Here is a 16118-nt window from a genome sequence, read left to right on the forward strand (position 1 = left end):
CAGACTAGATGCACTTTCCTACACTGCAGACAAAGCTGATTGATGGACAAGAGGGATGCCAATAAAATCCAGCGAAGAGTGGAATACACAGCGTGGAGACGGAGCATTAGTCATAGCAGCGATGGCGAGGACTGCTATCAAATGTCCATCCTGCTCACAGTGGATGTAATTATCTAATGCTGTGTTCTCCACAGGTACTAAGCAGGTAATATCGCCTGTAACCTATTGTGATTGGGGTACTTGTCTCCCTTAAAGTTCAGTGTCAACAGACCTGAGAGGTGTTAAAAGTTGGGCTTTTATAACACAATTTTGTTCTAACCTTCTTGTTTTTCTATTCTTAATTACTTTCAAGGTGGGATTCAAAAAGAACTGTGACAAAAGTAGCCTTTCTTAAGATCTAATTTGTTTCCTGTTCAAACCAAAATATATTTTGGTTGATGAGATTTCAACCAAAATCTGATGAGATTTGTAAAAGATTGATCTCAATCTTCTTGTGTAGCCAAAGTGTACCATAACATTTACTTGTGTTCCTAATTTCGTATTCTGTCTGAAAGCTAGATGAAATCGACCACAAAGGTGAATGAAGCAGAGGGAAAGAAAAATGAGAGAAATATGTTCAAAATGTTGCATCATCAATGACGCTGTGCCTGTCTTCAAAGCATTAGGAAAGTAGAAATGGAAGAAAGTAGCTCACCGGGAGACCTTTGTGCATCAAAGTTACCATTAATCTGTTTGGTAATTTTGTCTCTGCTTTGAAGAAATCAAATGTGTCCCACACAGTCGTACAGTCATCCAAAACGTGACATCAATATTGAGTACTAGTAATGACGCCTTTTTCTAGGTCCTCCATCGTGGTTCCCTAATCGAAAAGTAGCTATACAAAGGGAACTTATTGAGATTTGGGTTAAACACTGACAATACGGTCTGTGGTAAACAAAGGTTTGGCAGATATTATGTTTTTATGACATCATCTTTATTCGCTGTGGACTTTTTCTACATTATAACATTAATGGCATGCTAACTTTAACAACATGCAGCTACATGTAAAACCTGGAGCTCACAGCCTGGAGCAAGTAAAACTTTGCTTTTCTGCTCAATCTGACGCTCAAAACCCCTTTTTTCCGACATGTGAGATCAGCAGAAAGCTAGCAGCATAACTAAATTGATCGCGCAATTCCGCTGAAAATGAAGGATTTGATTTGTAAAAAATGCAAATAAAGTCATTATCATATAGAGTATAAAGGCCTTCGAGACTGATATTATCTCATTGAACAAGATGATAAACCAGTGTTATTCTCAGATTTACAAGATGCGCTTTCCATTTCCACATCTCACATTTTTAACTGCGGAGTTAATGTAGTAACTTGGGAATAACATATTAATGAGCCCTCAATAGATAAACCAATCCATTAATACTACCCAAACACCTGGCGGTGCAGTCGCTTGGCCTCCACCAATGCCCTCTCCTTTCTTGTCGCGTCCCCTGTGTAAATAGATGTGGTCCGCATAGTGAACCCCGCTAACTCTGCTCCTCTGTCCCACAGCAGGTTACGGACATGCAGCAGATGGACGAAAGCTGTTGTGCATTGCTCCGACACACCTGTTAGGGTTTATGGGTAAAAGCTGGCGGGCATCATCCTCAGGACGACATATGCAGACATTAGCTTCCAGCAGCATGTTGATTAGCATTGCCTCAGTAGCACCGGGGAGGGGGGTCACAGTGGTGTTAAACTATGGCAGACAAGAAGGGGCTCGCTAAATACTGACTGCATGTCATTGCTGGGGATTTTTGATTGATTCTGACAGGATGAAATTGCAGCTCCACATGGGGTTAAAATGGACTGCGCACTGCTAATCTGTGTCATTTACTCCTTTTCAAGGGAATGCATTTTCGTGTTGAAAATACACGGGCCGGCACTAAGAGCATGCAGAGAAAACATAAGAATGAATACAGCGGCCCTCAAGCATGTCACAAGAGTTATTTTATATGATTATTGTGTCACTGGGATGATTAGGGCTCTGCTTTATCAACATAACTATCCAAATTTTGTTGACAGAATTGTGTCTAATGTAACTTACTTTCAACCTTTTCAATTGATTTAAGTGCTCTAGTTTTAGACCAAGGAGAGATTTAGACCACATTCCCATTGCTGGTCCCATAATACAGAAACATGTGACAAAGAGGCATTTAAGGGGTGTCTTTAGATGTCTCCAGAGATGTCCTTCTGAAATTCACCCTGCAATCACAATTGATAAGTCACTCTAATCCACTTTGTCAAAATGTCAGCACCATTGGCTGTGCTGGCTTCCTACAGTACACATACATGTTTGTTCCATAAGCCACTGACTTAACTGGACATTCCCAAGATGGTAGATGAGAGCAGGTGACAAAGATATTATTCTGCACTACGTTGATGTGGGGTCAAGACGGATGAGTCTGTCGTGCCGAGGGCAAATAAATGACCAATAAATGACCAATTGGTTTGTTTTGAATAGAACCACAACAATAAATTTTTAAAACCAGAAACATTACGTGTAGGTCGCTGGAGAAAATAAGATTAAAGCCAAATTTAGCAAATAGGGAAAGTGTGAGAGGGAGGTGGACATGGAGGAGGCTGACCTAAACGCTGTCCGTCATGATCAGTTCTCAATCAGCCTAACTGTTTAAAGAAAGGTAAAATAAAATAAAATGTCAAAATGATATGACTTGTTATAATATGTTAGGGCAATTAATGTCTATTACTGATCTGAATTACAGTATATCTAGGTACCTACAGAGTACCAGTTACTACAGAAGAATAGTATCTTTTGATTGGCGGTCTGCATTTTAACCTCTTACTCATTGTTTCATTTGAAATCCAATATGTTAGTGTAGACAGCCAAAAGAGCAAAACATGTCCCCATTCAATAATTATGGACTGCAATGTTTGTGTGTGTGTGTGTTTGTGTTGTAAGTACATTTTATATACAGCTCCAGAAAAAGATAATGAGAACACTGCACCTTTTTCTTTCCTTTCCAAAAAAGTCAAAAAGGAAGGTTTTGAGTGAGAAACAGAAGGGTTCAAATGAATAGACTACTGAAAATGTAATGCTCCTGTTCCTAACTCAAAACATTCCTTTTCAACTTTTTTGGAAAGGAAAGGAAAAGGTGCAGTGGTCTCTTATTTTTTTCTGGAGCTGTATATATACAGTATCTCACTAAAGTGAGACCCTATTGAGCATCTGTGGGGCATCCTCAAACAGAAGGTGGAGGAGCACAAGGTCTCTAACATCCACCAGCTCTGTGATGTTGTCATGGAGGAGTGGAGGAGGTCTCCAGTGGCAACCTGTGAAGCTCTGGTGAACTCCATGCCCAAGAGGGTTAAGGCAGTGCTGGAAAATAAGGATGGCCACACAAAATATTGACACTCTGGGCCCAATTTGGAAATTAGTTTCATGTTGGAAATATTCCAACATGATAAAGACTTTCTGTCATTTTGAATGATCCCTATAGACGCTTCACATGAACCTCATGCAACCTTTCCGACAACATAAGTACCCCTACTTCACATATTGTCATGGTTCCTTGCTGCCGTCATGTGACACTGTGCATTCCGAATGATCACAACCGAGATTGATTGTTCTCATCTTTGTTGGCCTATAGGGGCACTTCATTATACATGTCACAGGGCTACCACTTTCTGAGAATGTTGATTACACTGGGCGAAATCTGCCATACGCTGATGGCCCTGTCCCCCTGTAATCTCTTTCATCAGCAGTCACTATGGCTGGTGAATTAGTATTACGAGTAAATTCAATGTCTGACCCATAGGTCAAACGTTTTTTGATTTCAGAGAGATAGGGCATGCATATCTTTGTGAGAGAATGGCCCTTAGCTCTCTAGATCATTTCATGTCGCCATGCATTATGGCAGTGTATAAGCAAAGTCTTTTTCTTAAGTCAAGGTTGACATTTTAAGGAGATCCTTATCACGGTGTAACTAAATATGTACACTTGAACAAATTGTGCAGTTAACTGCAATGTTTTGTGTAACAGCGTAATATTTGTGTAACAAATAATGTTTAACAGCGGACTGTAATTACAAATGTGTAACTACAAATGAGCATTGAACCTTTCTAATCTTGAACACGCAGAGAATCTTTCCAATAGAGATAACAACTGTATGTGGTTACTTACAAAAAAAACATGACTGGAGAGTGCGGTGGAAACTTGTCCATATGTTTCACAAACATGTTAACAAGCCCTGGTTACCACAATTAGCACCACTAAGTGTAGCTTTAGAGTTACTACAACAGGTGTAACAGTGACCAATACAATTGTTGTTTATCATTTTTCACCCTCACACAGATGTTGTCTTTATGTTGATATTTTCAGAAGCACACTGCACAGTGTATAATGTGCCAGTATGGACACACGTCGCCTGACATCAGTGTCTTATCTGTTGTGCCGGGTTTGCAATGCCAGGCATGTCTTATTATATCAACATCAATTAACTGACACATTTACATAAGGACAGGCTAATGCCATCATATGAAAATACTCATATGAAACTGGAGCTCAGATTTTGTATTTATCACTGTTTCTCTGGGAAACAGACACACACACACACACACACACACAGACAGACACACACACACACTGTCGGCGTGATTACTGATGAGAAAATATTGCCGTATTGCCCATTGATGTAATATTCAGCAACTGCAATACTGTTGATTTGATAACAATCAAATCAAAGACAACCAGAAAGGAGAGACATGGCAAACATCCACAGATATACAGACACACATGTTTCTCTTTCTATCCTTTTGTGGACCTGAGACCTGACCCTGACCCTAGTCCCTAGCGCCTAACCTAAAAAACCTAAAACTAACCCTACGCCTAATCTAAACCTAACCTTGGCTGTCAATAACCATATGTCTTTCATGCCTAAACTTAACCTTGACTTGTACCTAACAGTAACCCAACCCCAAAGACAGAAATCGGATCTTCTCTTTTGGGGACCCGCAAAAACACGTCCCCATGCTTACAAATAAACATTACTGACGCACACAACAGACAGAAACACGGTTCCCAGACATCTCTGTGAAATTGACAGATCTGAAGCGGCAGGGGCCCCCAACCACCACATATACACACCACAAACCCAAGGGTCCCTTGTATTCCACTCCACCCTAGGAGCTGCCGGTCATGGAACAGGCACAGGGGATCCAGGATCCATCAGTCCTTGAAGGGCTGCAGGCTGGTGTTGGCTGGCTGTGAGTGTCTGGTGTGGGGCAAATATGCCTGACAGACGCCCTTGACCACCCAGTGGGCAGCAGCAGAATTGGGCATGACCCTAGTGGTGTTTCCGGATAAAATACTGTCAGTTAACGCACTATTCTATGAGTGTTTTCAAGAGCAGGGGTTATAATGCACCCCGCTGAGGGGTAAACATTCAGTCTAAAAGGCTATTTTACGATGGGTGTCAAATGGTCTGCCACCAAGCTCAAGCCGCCTAGCCCGTGTGCGTGTGAACAACTTTTTTTAGTTGCATTGGATTTTCTGTCATGTTACCACTATCTTGATGAAAACAAGTGTATGGCAGAAGTTTCCGTTGCCAAATCTATCTACTATACTATACAAAATTGTATAGGTACTACGTTTGTGTTACAGAGACCAGTTTTCCATATAAATTTTTTGCTCAGTTGCTAAATAATTGTGTCCTTAAAATGCACTATTTTATAATGCACTCCACCTTTGCAATATTCCTTAACATACAAAAGTATTGCCCATAGTATAGAGTAAAAAAATGGGGTCATGAAGCAAATAGTGTCCTGAAGGAGAAAGAGTCCTGAAGCAAGTTTCAGTTTTAAGCAATGACACAGTTAAGACCACCCTAACTCATGAAAGCTTTCTCCCTACTTACATCTCGATCCCAATCTTTTCTACTATCTATTTGATATTCAGCTCTTTTATAAAATCGACAATTTATCCCAATAGCATTCTGTGAATTATGATATCCAGAAATTAATGAGCCTTGTGGGTCTAAAAACAGTTTTAAAAATGTCAACTTGTGCACTAGCCACACCCATGTAGTAACTGTTGTGGTTGAACATGTTGTCAAAAAAGCAGCGGTTTATAAACAGGAAATTATGGTTTGGCAACAATTAAAGAAAAACATTTCTCAACGTAATATTGAAAAGAGTTTGGGGATCTCATCATTTACGGTACATAATATCATTTATTTTGTTCTGGTCAAATCTGACCCATTTTTAATTTTAGATGTGTGAAACATACTTGTAAATTTTATGATCGAAACAAGGCTTCATTACATCCTCAACAATGGCCCACTGAATACAATAAAACACTCCTGTCCCCCAGCTGTATTAGCCATATATAGGCTGGACCTTTCTCACGCTCTCCTCAAAATGTGTCTTTACTGAAGACACCAGAGTTGTGTCATACTGTCCCACGAGGAACAAAAATATGATGAGTGAGGAACAGAAGTGTTCAAATTGCAGTGGTCTCTTAATTTTAACCCTTCTGTTCCTCACTCAAAACCTTCCTTTCTAACTTTTTTGGAAAGGAAAGATAAAGGTACAGTGGTCTTTTAATTTTTAAATTTTTTATATAGTGCTAGTTAGTGAATTCAAACAGGTCAAATTTGACCAGCGAACGCTAAGGGTGTAAACCGGTTTCGAACACAATAAGAAGGTTAAAAGATTCAGAGAAGGGACAAGGCCGAAAGCAAAATTAGATGGCTGTGATCTTTGGGCCCTCAGGCGGCACCGCATTAAAAACAGACACGATTCTGTAGCGGAAATCACTGCATGGGCTCAGGAACTCTTCCGAAAACCAGTGTCTGTGAACACAGTACATCGCTGCAATTAGAATTTTTTGGATAGAATCACGAACGCCACGTCCTCCAGATCAAACATAGGCCACATAATATCGTAGAAAATATACCTCAAGGGTAGAGTAATTTTGCCTAACCAACTATGGCAACGGCACAAACATGGCAAATGGTTAAACCGCCATTGCATTAAATGAGCATTTAAAGGAATAGTTCAACATAGGTTGCACCTTCAAATTGGTAATACATGTAAAATAGAAAACACCAAAATTTAACTAGATTTTTATTCTGTTTAATTGCCAATTTATTAGGCTATGATTTCTATTTTAAGAAATCTGTTTTCACCCATGTTTGAAAATCGCAAATCATAACCGTAATTGCAATATTTGTCGAAGAAATCACAATTTAATATTTTATCAAGTTTTTGGAGCTACACATGCTGCCACCGAGACAACGACTTTTTCAGGGAAGGCCTTGCTAATTTCAGAAAGACAATGCCAAACCACATTCTGCACATATTACAGCAGCATGGTGTGCTAAATTGACCTTCCTGCAGTCCAGACCTGTCACCCATTGAAAACATTTGGCGCATTATGAAACAAAAAATACGACAAAGGAGACCAGGAACTGTTGAGCAGCTCCAAATCTATATCAAGCAATAATGGGAAACATTTCACTTTCAGAACTACAGCAACAGTTCCCAAACGCTTAAGGAGTGTTGTTAGAAGAAGAGGAGATGCAACATAGTGGTAAACATTCCCCTGTCCCAACTTTTTTAAAATGTGTTGCTGGCCTCAAATTCTAAATGGGCATGTGTTATTACAAAAACAATATTCTCTGTTTCAACATTCAATATGTTGTCTTTGTACTATTTTAAATTAAATATAGGGATAAATGATTTGCACATCATTGCATTCTGTTTTTATTTGCATTTTACGCAGCGTCCCAACTTTTTTGAAACTTTATTTGTTTATTTGTTATTGAAAAATAAATAAATAGAACTGTGCAGTTGCCTGACAGTGTATAGTTATATACTGTACGTTTTTGTTTCATGCATACACGATCATTCAAAGATCTAAGTAAAATATTTCTCACTTCTTGAAATCATATAAAAGACTTATCTGCTCATGTTACATAAGACATTGAAATTATTCGTAAAAAAATTTAACCGTTGAGCCAATATGAGCAGGATTTATATCTAAGATTCCATTACGCAAAGGGAATAATGGCCATTGTGTCACATCATGAAAAGAACAGAACATTTATACAGTATTTAAGAACAGTGCTGTAGACTAGGAATACCTGCTGGGTTTCTGATGGATTTAATTGGAGCAAAAATGATTACTTCACAAAAAAGCTTGAGAAAAACTAGTTCTGGGGTGATTGCCTAACTTCAACCATTTCCTTGTATCAAAAAAAAGAAGGAATTTGACAGCGTTTTCCTGTCTTTATTTAAACATGGTTACTCCCACAATAAGAAAGACTAGATGTGACTGAGCAAGAAACGGATTCTGCTCTGTAAGGAAACACATTTCACTGCCATGTTTAAAAGAAACTCTGTGGATCGCTGTATCCTTTAAATCAAACAGACATTGATCGTTAAAAAGTCCTAAGGCCAACACCTTGCTCCAACAGACCAATCTAGCACCACACATTGTTCTATTACCCCTCAAAAACTGGAGGCCCGACATTTGAAAACGTGTGTGTAAATGAAATTGCTGAAAGGATGTTCTCTCCTCAGCGGCAGTGGCTATGTCCAAAAACAACGGACAGCCACGACAGCCGCCCCTCATTTGTAGAGTAATTCAATGTGGGGGAAATTCAATATTGCATGTTTCTCTGATGGCCTATGCAGCATCTATTGCAGCTGTGTGTCCATTTAGAGGAAGCTTATTGAGACCTCACAAAAAAAAAAAAAGCTACAGATAAAAAAATAATTACGCTGCCTTTATGCTCCGCTCCGTCTGTCCTGATTGCCTTGAAAATCAAGTCGATAAGGAATTAGTATGCAAATGGCCACATTGGATGAGAGAGCGAGATGCTGCTTACATTGGTTTGATCAAAAGCCAGTTGAGCAGTAAAAGTAATTTATGTAAAAGTGCGTACATGTTGAGGTAATCAGGGAATAGGACAGGAGCACAGTCATTATGAGAGACTATTACAGCTACAAAAGACTAGCTGACAAGGTTAACACAACAGAAATGATTTATTAAAGTCAACACACGGATTATTAACCCACTCATGTTAAATTAGTTTATAGTCCTACAATGTCTTTCTGATGAAAAGTAATTGGACTGATTTTCTATTCAATATAGCAATACTCCTTCTGTATTAGACTTGGCTTGGAGCCCTGAGAGGCACAGTAAGCATGTGCACAATGTAAATGGAGGAACCAACACCAACTGGTTTTGTGTTGAAAGTATACAAAAGAAAACAGAAGAATATTCTAGAACCAAATAAATCACCTACACCTATTACAAACCTGGTACAGCTGGGACCTCCCAGGGGTGCAAGTTTTGATAGTTGGCCCAGCACTAATTGGCTGTTTCAAATGATCAAAGCTCGATGATGGGTTCATTATTTGAATCAACTGTGTGAAGCTAAGGCACTAAAAAACTAAATGTTCCCTGTGGGAGTCCAAACTAATAAGAAAAAAACATGAAACAATGCAAAAAGTGAAGAAGCGTTTTCTTCTTATATTATTCACTTAGTGACTCTGGAGATGAGAGGTTATTAATTTTATTGTCAGGAAATAAGAGGTCATTAATCTTATAGTCAGGAAATGAGAGGTTATTATCCTTAGGCTATACTCTGGAGATGAGAGGTTATTAACCTTATACTCATGACATGAGAGGTTATTAACATTATGCTCAGGACATGAGGTTATTAACATTACACTCAGGACATAAGAGGTTACTACCAGTATATTTAGGAGTTCATGATTGCTTCATTTTCTTTATAGTTGAGAGATGGAGTCTGGAACTTCTCCGATTAACAAACCATTTTAAAATCAATTTTTAAACTTTTCTGGCTAGATGTGTAATATGTGCAATAATATAGAAACTGAATATTTATTAAACCTCAGGTGACCACGAAATTCCAAGTTGTGATGACATGGGGCACATATCGGCACAGGCATGACACCACACAATCTTCTGGGACTGTGATGTCTCGAAAGTGACGCTTTTAAAAACAATGTCCAGAAATCCCACATGATATTGTCACGTCAGAAGAGGCAGAGGCAATTCAATGACAATCCGGTTATCACAAACCTAGGGATTCTATGGTACTGTGGAATGACCTCAGTGTTGCAACCATTGCCCTTCTTCATTCCGTGTCGTAGGTTGACCCAGTGGTACAACACAGGTAAATTAAACGTTTGACGACAGATCAAATATGAAGGTATTTCTGGGAATCCTGGGTACCCTGGAGTACCATGCAGAGAGGCAGAGGAAAGCTAACAGCTTTTCACATGAGGTCCCGAAGAGGTCAAGGGTCTTAGGGTTCTCCTTCCCCTTCCCGGCACGCAGACTGAAGGTTGTTTGTACGTGTGTTTGTATAGCTTGTCATAGTTCCATGCCCTTGGGCTTCCGCCGGAACAGATGTAGGCCCAAAGTGGACATGATCTGTGACACTCGTGCTCTTTATAGTACTCATGCTTGCTGTAGAAGGCATAGACTGTTACCTAGAGGAATAGGGAACAGGAAAAACAATACGTAAATGGACTGTGTGTGTGTTGTGGGTTTGTGTGTGTTAAGAGGTACCGACCCACATTTAAGAGGCAAACCTAATAAAAGTAGTCCATCTAGCAGGTCCACACATGTACATTCAAAATGTGTTCTTTGAAGTCAAACATGATATCCTTACATTCTGTCATACTGTCCTCCTGGGTCATTCTAGGATATCGGTAACAAAGAAAATGCAGTTTATATGTAAATGATGGAACCTTGAATGGGGTGCTGCTGTTTCTGTTGACACTTCAAAGGCATTTCACTTTTTGTGGTTTTGATGGATGGGCAGAATTATCATTGATTAAAGACTTTGATACCGCTATAACCACAGTGATTGAATAAGCAAATATGTAGCAGACGTTATAATCTAGACACTTGATTCTGCAAATAGTGTATTTTACGTGACAGCAATAAAAGTGTTGAGTTCACGCAGACGTGTACACAAACCTTCAGCTATTCTGTCAGACCGTAAAGATATCATTTGTGTGGATATGCTGGATGTTTTAGTGTGTGTGTGTGTGCGTGTGGACGTCTGTTGGAAAGACCCTTGAAAATTAAATTGTGCATAAAAAAGGTGTTCTTGCAAATGCATGTGATATCATCACTATCATGTTTTGATCCTGAACTACTCATTTTACCTTTAATCTTCCTGTTCTTGTTCATGTCCCTACGAGGTGATTGGTGTGACGCCTGAGTGCAAATGTGTCAAACACTAACTATACAGGACTCATCTGTCAATCAGAGTGAAAGTCAAAGTACGCGTTTGGAGAGAGAAAAAAATAAAAACCCACTTCAGGCCTAGGTTAAATCAGAAATGTAGAATATCTGCATTATAGCACGATTGACATTTAAAAGTCATTTTCGGTGGACACATCATATGCAGTGATCACTGTGAAGACGGAGGTATTGCATGTGAAACGGACATTGCCTTAGGTGAAGTAGTCCCTGGTCATACTTTAGGGGTCGAAGGAGATCGCAGCTCTCAGCACCCTGATCTACATGCCAAGTACATGTCGGCTAGTAACTGTTTGGGTGGCCTAGCATGACAAAAAGGTGATGGATTTTTAATCAAATCTGAACGGTGAAGACTTAGAAACAATTACAACTTCTGATGTCTTTCATCAACGGTCTACAGGGCAAGGAAGATCAGGCTCAAGGTCATTGCTTGTGACAAATAAAGGTATGTCTGGGCTAAAAAAACAAACACCAGGAGAGTTGCGGAGCACTACCTACAACCTCAGCAGCTGCAAGGAAGTGTCTCAGCCCCTGATCCAAGCCTGGCCTACAATTCCTGCAACACGACACAGCCACAGGGAAATGAGTCTACCCAGCTTTCTCATTCTCTTATCACTGGAACACCAAAAATGACACTTTAATTGAGGTGAAATTAAGATCAAACCACTGATTCAGTATCAGATTATGGATAATTTGGACTCTTCTGACAGACAGTCTGTGTAGCCTAAGAAAAGAAGACAAGCCTGTATGGATGTTGTAGAATAAAATGTCTCCTTTAACAAGCAACATAAGTCTAGACACTAAGCCAATATCTAAGGCCAGCCACATGTTTCTGAAGCCTTCTACTGATGTGCCAAACTTGATTCTAATTGTTTCAAATTCACTTGAGGGTTGACTTCCTTCCGTGGCAACAGTGGTACGGACGGGGACAGCGTCCAATGTTAATCCAACATGTGTTTGTCCATGGAAGTGGGATGAGTGTTTTCACACAAAGCCTGACAGACAAAGACACTACCATATCCACCTCTGGAAGGAAATCTGTATTTTGTTTCAAGATTCGTAAGGTCATTAGAGTCCAGATTTTTTTACCTATGGTTTCCAGATTAGTAAATCTTTGGTTGGCAGAATTTCTAATATTGTGTTGCCAATGTTACTGACCTGACAGCTACGAAGGGAAAACTGAATTTGGTAAAATGTAAAACAGAATTTATAGGCTTTGTTTAGAGTAGTTGATAGAACCAAAGCGACACATTCTCTTGCACATAAGGACCTAGGGAAATGTTGCATGGGAGAAAATATGCCTAGCTAAAAGCAAAAAAAATGTCTTAAAATGCCATATTTTTTAAGTAGTCATACCCGAAAAGATTGGAAACCCCTGCAATACATACAACTCCAGAACAAATCAAGAGACCACTGCACCTTTCCTTTCCAGAAAAGTTGAAAAGGAAGGTTTTGAGTGAGGAACAGAAGGGTTAAAATTAAGAGACCACTGCAAATTGAACGCTTCTGTTTATCGACACTCAAAACCTTCCTTTATCGACTTTTCTGGAAAGGAAAGAAAAAGGTGCAATTGTCTCTTAATTTTTTTCTGGAGCTGTATGTATGTGTACTATGTTTAGTTTATTATAACTCTGTTATTGTCCATTATTGTTGTGGTTAGTTGTCAGCACAAGAGACAAAATGCTACCTTTGGAAATAGAATTGTGCTCCTATTTCTGTTCACCTACATTCTCCAGCTTAAGAGCACATTTGCTCCCTGCCAGCGTTGAGCCCTGACAAGGGTTGAAGACCTCGGGCAATCGTTACATGCAAAGGATATACAGCCAAGTAATAAACATGAGTATTATTGTATATGTTAATCTGGCCAAATACTGTTAGCACCCAAAAATGTGTAGCTTATGTACAAAACAGGGTGTATTTGTAAATGGATCATCTGATATGGATGAAAAGACCATCAAATTAAAATAAAATGCATATATCTCAGAACCTGTTTAATAAATTACTTTGTTTGCTCTCATGAATTGACCCACCGCCCACACCTACCAGACGAAGAAGCAGTTAGACACGCAAGTCGGGTGAAAGGGAATGTGAGATATGGGTTGGGAGTTTGATTTTCAATTTGAAACAGAATTGGATATGGAAGATTTTGGAATGCTGGCATTGACCTCAGCTCTGGGTGAAAGCACAGTTTGGTTAAAAAGCATTTCCAAGAGCAATGACTGATTCGCTCCAACCCATCGACAGCAGTCGGCTCCCTAATGGTGCTGCTGCATGTAAAATGCAAAATAAGCCTTTAAATGTAGGTCAAGACAAGTTGTTATGTTTGTAAAAAGCATGCCATGGTGCCAAGGCAATTCTGGGTTTCCCAATTTCAGTTCTCAAGTACCCTAAACAGTACAGTTCTTTCCAGGGGCGACTGGTCATTAGGGGCAGGTGGGGCACAGCCCTGCAACAAAATGATGTTGTTTTTATTTCTTGAAGATTACTTCCTATAATTTATTATCTATGAATATATCATCTTCCTTAATTGCATATCATTTGTGTTAGGATTTTATTTCATGTTCATTGGTCCCTGCCTCGCTGATTCAAACAGCGTTCTGCTGATTCGAGTTCGCAGTAGTAGGCATAATTTCATATTTCAGACCTGACTGGCTGTCTGTCTGTCTGGCGCCTACATTAGATGGCAAGAAGAGCGAGGAGGGTAGATTGTCTTACCCAACTTGTTAGCTTCACAGACGCCAGATAACTTTAGAAAATGAATGAAGTGGATTTCCAACTCGATTCCCAGTTTGAAACCCTTAATTTAGAGGAGAAACTTGAAGTAAAGCGACTTGGTGCCCATCAACCACGGGATATTGTCATCACTCAAACTGCTGGTAAAAGTAACCGCAGGTTTAATGTGGAGTGGTTTTTGAAGAAACAGTGGCTAACAGTTAGCATACAAAAGAAGGCACTCTTCTGTTTTCCATGTCTGCTATTTGGTGGAGATGGTACTTGGTCGAGGACGGGTTACAAAGATTTGAAATATCTTTCTGAGAGGACCGCAAAACATGAGAGCAGCGGGAGTCATCTGGACAATGCTGTGAAATTGGGCTTACTTGGAAGGGTAAATGTCACAGCCCAAGTTGACAGTGCATACATGCGCTCCATTGAGCAGCATAACAAACAGGTGGAGGAAAACAGGTACGTTCTCAGTCAGATCATAACGTATTAAACTTTGTGGGAAATGTGAAAATTCCTCAATTCTGGAATATTCAGATGCATTTTCGAGACTGTGTGAGGGCGATTCGAGACTTCAGAGGCACTATGAAGCTCAGCCCATCTTCAAAGGGACATCTAGCACTGTACAAAACAAACTGTTAGGCTGTATGTATAAAGTATGTATAAAGTATATAAGACGGCCCTGTCTCTGTTAAGATCCATCCATGAGAACAACCTAGAGGAGGCTTTTGCTGAGACCGTCAGCTGAAAATTATCATAACAACACCTATGACGACATCCGAGTCAGAGAGGAACTTTTCCAACTTGAAGAGGTTAAAAACCTTCACTCACAATACCACGCAACTCAATGCATTGGCCATGTTGTCCATCGAAAACCAGCTGATTCAGCAGCTACATGTCTTCATTACCAAAGTAATCGAAAAGTTTGCCCAGAGGAAGAACCGCCGTGCCACCTTTCTCTTCAAGTGATCCCTCAGCCTTGGTGAGTGAAAGCATATTTTATCATCCTGCCTTTGTGGTGCAGGTCTGTGATTGGTCATATTTTTGTGCTGGATTGATTGATATAGATGGTGATGAGTGTCAGTTTGTCCATGCTTATCTATTAATTCTGTTGTCATAGAATGGATCTGTATCCCTAAAAAGTTGTCTTTCCGCTTCGTTGCGGCCTTCAGTGGTGTTGAGCTCATTGCTGTTCACGTATGGCCCTGTAGGCACATTGGTTCTGAGCTTGGTATTCCTAATTTAGGTTTGTAAATGTCTCAATGGTAATTTTACATGTGTGTGAGTGAGAAGGAGAGCAATTACACAAGAAGGTCTCTCTCTCTCTCTCTCTCTCTCTTTCTCCAGTATGTATACTACAACACCTGGTAGAAGCAAGCCGCTCTGTCGTTAAAAGTGTTTTGTGAAGCCACGCTGTTTGTTGATGTGTTAAATAAACACATTAGTAGCAAGATGGAGTTTTGTAGCTTTACTATAATGTATCCTATATTTTGAAATGGTTTGTGCCCCACCAATTTTTTACATATAAAAGTGCTACTGGTTCTTTCACTTAGCGCTGAAAAAGCACACGTCGAATTGTTAACTGATCTTCAAGCCCTCAATGAGTTATATCATTTGAGTTGCTCCAGGTCTGCAACAAAAATGGTTTACGGGCAAACAGAAATTGTTGATGGCCACAAAGTGTTGGGAAAACTCTTTACAAATGTATAGAAATATATATTTCCCTATAATATAACTTTCCTACAAAGCTTTCAGGTAACCTTCTTCTCAATGCCCCTTCCCTAATTAGAGCCATCAGAAATCGTGTGGCAAGGCATATTGTCCACAGAACTTTTTAATAAGTTGTGCCGATGACAAACAACTTTTAATTTAGTTTAATGAAATACATTGGCAGAAAGCATTATAAGAAGGGCAGGGTGCAGTTTCTTTTTACTAATTTGCTGCCATTCACATCCAATTGCCGCTGCAGGCTATCGGCACATCTTGGGCAATCTAACTCAGGGAAATCGCTGGATGCGCAGGTTGTAATTACGTAGCAGAACCTGCACAATGCACAAAGCTCAAGGCGCACTTTCCTCTCTCCAGCGGTAACCAAT

This window comes from Esox lucius, chromosome 10 (assembly GCF_011004845.1).
Source record: "Esox lucius isolate fEsoLuc1 chromosome 10, fEsoLuc1.pri, whole genome shotgun sequence".
In the NCBI taxonomy this organism is placed as follows: Eukaryota; Metazoa; Chordata; class Actinopteri; order Esociformes; family Esocidae; genus Esox; species Esox lucius.